The sequence below is a fragment of the Lactuca virosa genome, chromosome 5 (genome assembly GCF_052849685.1).
Source record: "Lactuca virosa cultivar CGN04683 chromosome 5, Lactuca_virosa_CGN04683_v6, whole genome shotgun sequence".
Classification (NCBI taxonomy): domain Eukaryota; kingdom Viridiplantae; phylum Streptophyta; class Magnoliopsida; order Asterales; family Asteraceae; genus Lactuca; species Lactuca virosa.
In genome coordinates, this window is record NC_136430.1 from 428,549,379 (window position 1) to 428,556,416 (window position 7,038).

Here is a 7,038-nt window from a genome sequence, read left to right on the forward strand (position 1 = left end):
TTGACGTGGTTGAGCTTCTAGATCCTGCATTTACTTTACCTTGGGGAACTTTTGCAGGTAAAAAGTCCAGACCTTGTTTATCCTTTTGCTAGTTTGAGTTAGGGTTTGGTAATAAGTCCATTTTTGGTCCATGGATCCCCTCTTGTGAGTTTGAGCAACTCTAGAGATTAGAAATGTTAGATCTGAGTTCCTTTGGCATGTTAAAAGCATAAAAATGCTAGCTTGATGGTTGTTTTGGTACCATGCATGAGTTTAAGGTCTTAAAGGGAGTCTTAATGGATAAAATGAGGTGTTGGGTTCCCATATGGCATGCAAAGGCATAAAGTTGCCAACTTTATGCCCTAGGACCTTTAAAATGGCCAAGATCTGGATTTGGACGAAGTGGCTACATGAATTAAGCACTTAATGGCTCTTTGTGCAAAGCAGCTTGTACGTTGGGAAAACCCCCAAAGAACCCAGTACGCTAAGCGTACTGATGATGTACGATGGGCGTATACTTCCAGTGAGTTTTGGGCTTTCGGTGGGCTTTTGAGCCATTTGGGCCCTACTTAGCCTTGGGCCTAGATCTATTAGAGTATTTGGGCCTTTGAACTTGTTATTGGACCATAGGTGGCATGGTTGGGCCTTTTTGGGCCTTGTGGCCCATTATTGTTTTGGACCTTGGATGTTAGGCCCATTAGAGGAGAAAGACTATTCGGCCTTATTGGAGGAGTTTGGACTTACGGTTTTGGCCTATGCTTTGAGTTTGTAACTAAATTCTAATTAGGTTAACTTGTGTATATTCAGTGTGATATTTCCGGACCGGTAGCCGAGCAATATTTTTATCTGCAGTCTGAGGTGAGTCTTCTCACAATATCAATGGGTCGAAGGCACAAATGTCAGCCCATTATCTCACATGTGGATTGATAGTTGTTATGTAATTAATTGTCTGAAGACCTCGGGGGTAGCCCGTGGCACTTGTGTGACGACCATGGGGGTAACCCATGGCACTTAGATATCATACCATGGGGGTAACCCATGTCATTCTAGGTAAAGACCATGGGGGTAGCCCATGACACTTGGATGTCAGACCATGGGGGTAGCCCATGACATTCTAGGTACAGACCATGGGGGTAGCCCATGACACTTGGATGTTAGAACATGGGGGTAGCCCATGACATTCTAGGTACATACCATGGGGGTAGCCCATGGCAATCTTATGTATGTGGCATGTGTTCTGTGGTTGTATGTTATGTTATATTTTGGGAACTCACTAAACTTTGGCTTACAATTTATTTTGGTGTTTTCAGGTACTTCCGGTACTAAGGGTAAGGGCCTGACTTGATGGCGCAACATTCACTCCCAACACTTTCTGCATTTATCGATATTGATACTCTGATATTTTGGATATGATATGATGTAATGGATTTTGAGAAACAAACTATAACTGTAATTCATATTTTAAAAATGAAAATTTTTATCTGGATTTTTGAGTTGTTACGTTTCATCATATTTTAGTTTTGCATTATTAAAAATTTCTTATTCCATACATCATTATGCTTACAAAATAAAAACTTTTTCAACACTATACTTCTAATTTGTATTATTTTACTACAATATTTTTAAAGTCTCATTTATTAAAATATAGTATCATCCTACATTGGCAATCATATTTCAATATAGTTTAATATTGAATTTATAATTTTTTTTTATTATTTTATCAATCTACTTTCATTGTCTATCTTATAAATCTGCGGTTTACACGGGTCTCTAACCTAGTATATATATATATATATATATATATATATATATATATATATATATATATATATTCTTTGACATTAATTAAAATGAGTGGCTAAAATGAAAAAAATGATAAAGTATATTGATTTTCATATTATTATTTTATTAGCCCTTTAATATAATACAAATATTTAGATTCTTTGGTCATATTTTAAGAATAATAACTACATTTTAGCATAAATTTAAATTAAATTTTAACAAAAGTCAATTCAAGCGATTTAGCCAACAAACAAAGCACGTCACTGGACTGTTTCATTCAAATTCCACCTAATTTCACTTTTTTTCGTTATAGATTTTGTAGAACTTAAATTTCTGCCATTAAATCTCTATGCTCGAGTTTCTCATTTATTTTAAAGGTTTTAAATCTTCTCTCATTCTTGGAGTTTCAGATTCTTCAAGAATTGTGGGTAGACCTCATGTTCTTTCATTCTTTAGTAATATTATAGCAAATATAGTTCTGGAAACCTATCTGAAATGCAAATGTTTTGATATTCTATCTTGAGACTTTAACTCCGGTAAAAAATATTGCCTTCATCTATCGATGATCAGACAACTTGGATTCATTTCTAAGGTATAGTGTCTGCTTTAATTCATCTCCAATCCATATTATCCTATAACACCTGTCATATATTCATAATCCGTTTAGAGTATTTGAAATTGTACAAAGTAAAGGAGTGGAAGTTATGAAATGAATGATATAAAAAGATTTAATTACCATGCAAAAGGAGCAAACTAAAGGAGTGGAAGATATGAAATGAATGACATAAAAGATTTAATTACCATGCAGGAGCAGGTTTTGTTTCATCATTCTTGCCACATTTTTATTTGGGAACATATTTATAAGTACGTAGGAGCAAAATCAATTGTTCATTCATGTCATGCTCTAAATTCACCATCCATAGTTCCATTAATAGCTTGAGTTATATAAAATGTGTGATGTGTTATTAATTACTTTGAAGGTGAAAATGTATGAGAGTTTAAAATGCATGAGGTGCTTGGAAATTCATGTGGGGGTTTCAAATGCATGAGGTGATTGGAAAAATGCCTCCATTATAATTTATGATTACACTTTCGGTTTGATACTTATTTAAACTTATTAACCAAATTATAATCATTATTAGAAAGACACTACAATTTATCACTTTTAACTATTTACAAAATATTCTTTAGGTTGTTTAAGTTGAACTAAAATCTATATTTAAGTTGATTCTGTAAGGTTATATTTAAATTATTTTAGTTAAATTGATATTACAATTTAGCTTTTGCATTTAGCACTACAATTTATCGCTTTTAACATTCACAAAATATTCTTTGGGTTTTTTAAATTAACAATTTAAGTATTTTGTCCAAACTGTTCAAAAGTTGGAGCTTTAAACTGATAATTGTTTACATGCAACAACATATTAGATCTAATAAATTAAGTATAATATGTTAAAAGTTAAAGACATAACTTTATAAGTAAAAGTAAAAATATTATATTAATATTAAAATTTAGTTTATTTATGATTACACTTTAGGTTTGATACTTATTTAAACTTATTAACCAACTTATAATCATTATTAGAAAGGCACTATAATTTATCACTTTTAACTATTTATAAAATATTCTTTGGGATGTTTAAGTTGAACTAAAATTTATATTTAAGTTGAGTAAGGTTATATTTAAATTAACAATTTAAGTATTTTATACAAATTGTTCAAAATTTGTAGCTTTAAAATGATAATGGTTTACATACAACAACATATTAGACCTAATAAATTAAGTATAATATGTTAAAAGTTAAAAACATAACTTTATAAATAGAATAAAATATATTCTTTTAATATTGAAATTTAGTTTATATATGATTAGACTTTAGGTTTGATATTTATTTCACCTTATTAACCAAATTATAATCATTATTAGAAAGAAATTGAAAAGTCATGGGAGTTTCAAATGAATACGGTGAAATGAAAAATACTTCCTTTATAAGTATATAATGAATGATGATATGAGACTTGTACTTGTAACTTGCTAACATGTATGAGATTTGAATCTAATTATTGTTATTTGTTTTTCAAAGTGTTTTTAGCAATGAATATTCATGTTTCATCCTGCAACACTTCAAAGGTTCGATAACTTGGGAAATTTATCTAATTTGGATGTGATGCAAAGAAAAATTTGGAACAACACTTTATTTGGAATAGCCAAACCCTTAAAGTCGAATATCTTTGGCAATATTGTCTCCCAGACATTTTTTTTGGATCTTTAATTATAGGAGTAGAAAATATAATTTGAAATATTTCGGTTGGTTTCACGATGTTTGTCCTATTATTTCTATTACATTCTATTATGTAATGTTTATTTACTATCATTGTTAGGGGTCGTTTGATAGTTGCTGACTGGGTTAGAGCTGACTGTGTTAGAAGCTGACTAGGTTAGAAATGCTGACTGAGTCCATATCTGACTGAGTTTATGCTGTTTGATTATTTATCTGAATGGTTGTGCTGAATGAAAAAATGACCATATTACCCTTGTGTTGTTTCTTGTGCTGGATAAAAAAAATTATAAAAACACAAATTATCATATAAAATCCAAATTAAACATGCATCAATTAAAATCCAAATACAAAGTGTAATACAAAATCCAAATACAGATTGTCATACATAATAAAAAAAGTACATCATTTAACGTCAAGCATTTGAAAATAACTGATTAGCAATCTGGTCACGCAAAGCAGTCATATAGTCAACGGTTTCTGAACCCCATTCTATGCCTTCTATGTTTTGGCCCTCACTTCCTCCACCACCCACATTAGGAGTAACCATAGTGTTTTGTTCAAAGTTCGTAAATAATTCATCTTCAATATCGTATTTCCTTATAAAATTATGGACTGCAACACAAGCAATGACTATGTCTCTTTGCACTGGAAAAGGATAAGGAGCCATTTGTTTTAAAATTGGAAATCTCGCCTTCAATACACCATAAGCACGTTCAATGATATTTCCAAGTTGTGCATAAGCATGATTGAACCTTTCTTTCTTTGTTAAAGCTCTGTTTCTTCGAAAATCAGCTAACCAATACCTAGTATTGCGGTATGGAGCCATAAATCCACGGGTGTTGGTGTATGCAACATCACAAAGGTAATATTTATCTGTAGATGATTGACAAATTTATCATATAAATAATATAGATAATAAAACGTATAGTAAAGTTACAAACCTGGTGGAGGGAATGGAAATCCGGAAGTCGGGTTAAATGCAAATTCTTTCAAAACTTTAGAATCATGTGTTATGCCCTCCCATCCAGCCCATACAAAGGTGAATATCATATCAAAATTACAAATTCCAATTACATTTTGATAACATTCACCTTTTCCTCTTCCCCTATAACGAGTTTGTTGATCAACAGGCACAACTGCATGTACAAGTGTTCCATCTAGTGCACCTATTGCTCCGGGAAATATGTGCATTAGCCGTCTATGTCGTTCTGAGGTATTTCTTGTTGGATTAGACGAGGTTGGTACTATAATTTCTCGTGCAAAACACATCATTGCACGTAAGACCTCATGAAAACATTGGTGAATTGTTTTTGTGGAGTGAGGAAATCTTTCTTTAACGGCTCGAAAACGTTCATTATGTCCTATAACATGTAAAAACATAGCCATCTTCTCTTCAACGCTTATCATCCTACTACATTGCAACCAATTTCTTTGTGTAAAGTGATTGCATAATAGTACAAATGCATCTTGTGAAAGACGTATCATATCGTAACATTGTATAGGACATCCGTGTATCAAATCTTGCGTATACACATACCCCTTTGCTACTTGTTCGCTAGCTCTTATTCTTTTAACTATTCTTTGCCTTTGTCGGACCAACATCAACCAATACCACGAGAATATAAGGAAATATAAAAATTCACCTTCTTTATCCATGTGTCCTGTTAGATATCAAATACAAATTACATTTAAATCAATAACATAACACTCAATAACATAACAATCCATAACATAACAAACTGTAACATGTAAATACTAAAAGCATAACATTCCATAACATATAAATTCATATAACATAACTGCACCTAAGAAAACAATCCATAACATAACTAAACCATAACATACTAATGTCAAACAATGAACCATAACATACTAATGTCAAACAATGAACCATAACATACTAATGTCAAACAATGAACCATAACATACTAAAGTCAACCAACTAATCCAAACTTTCTTCCCGCATTTGTTACCCACGACTCACAAGTTGACAAGTTAAGCCGCAACCAAATTTTCCTATTACCAGCACTTTCAGCAAATAACATAAGAGCAGTGGTGTATTTCGGATCATATTCTCCCCGCTCCAAGGTTGTCAACTTCGCCATATAAGCATCCATCTCCTTGTCAAGATTATTTGCTTCTGTGAATGCTTGTGCAGCCTTGATAATTTCTTTTCCAACTTCTTTCAACTCATCATCAAGTGTGGTTTCTTTAGGACCATTTCGTTTGCCCCCCTTGTTTTTTGTCCGCCCAGATGATTCCTCACTAGTAGGTTGAGGTACTGTTGAGCTTGGGGTATCTGCATGAGGTGCTAGCTCTTCCATCTCTGTATCCTCAAAATCATGTGTACTGAAGGTTTCATTGGGATGAGGTAGTGTCGAAGATGGCCCCCAACTGTGAACACCGGTCGAGGTCGCCCCTTCAAATAGTTGGGTACAAAGTTCAGGGCAAGGGAGGGGTGCATTTCTCAGCTTATCTACATACTTGTTCGACTGTTTGAAAATTTAATAAATATTATTAAAGTATTAAAAAAAATAATCTAATTTAAAAAATATGTATATATGTACCTTCGCTTCCGCTTCCCATTCTTCATTAGTCATGTTAAAAGAATTCGTTACAGGATCATAAATATTTCCTGTTTTGTTTTTAAGTTTTAACCACACTGCATACTTTGCTTTTAAATAGTCGTATCGGTTTTTCATTTGTTTTTTCTCGACAACAAAATTATGATCTGTTTTCAATTTCTCCGCGACCACAGCCCATGAGCTTGCTTTTAGGCCACTACCCTCCCGGCCATTGCTTGTTAATTCTTGTATACATGCTTCCAAAAAAGTTTTGTCCACCAATTCCGACTTCCAACTAACCCTAATTCTTTTATCTGTCATGTGTATTGTAAAAAGGAAAAAAATAGCTAATCATCCACATAACACACATTTACAAATAAATCAAGTTCATTTCAGCAACCCCTTAAACTAATTGAATCCAACATGTACAA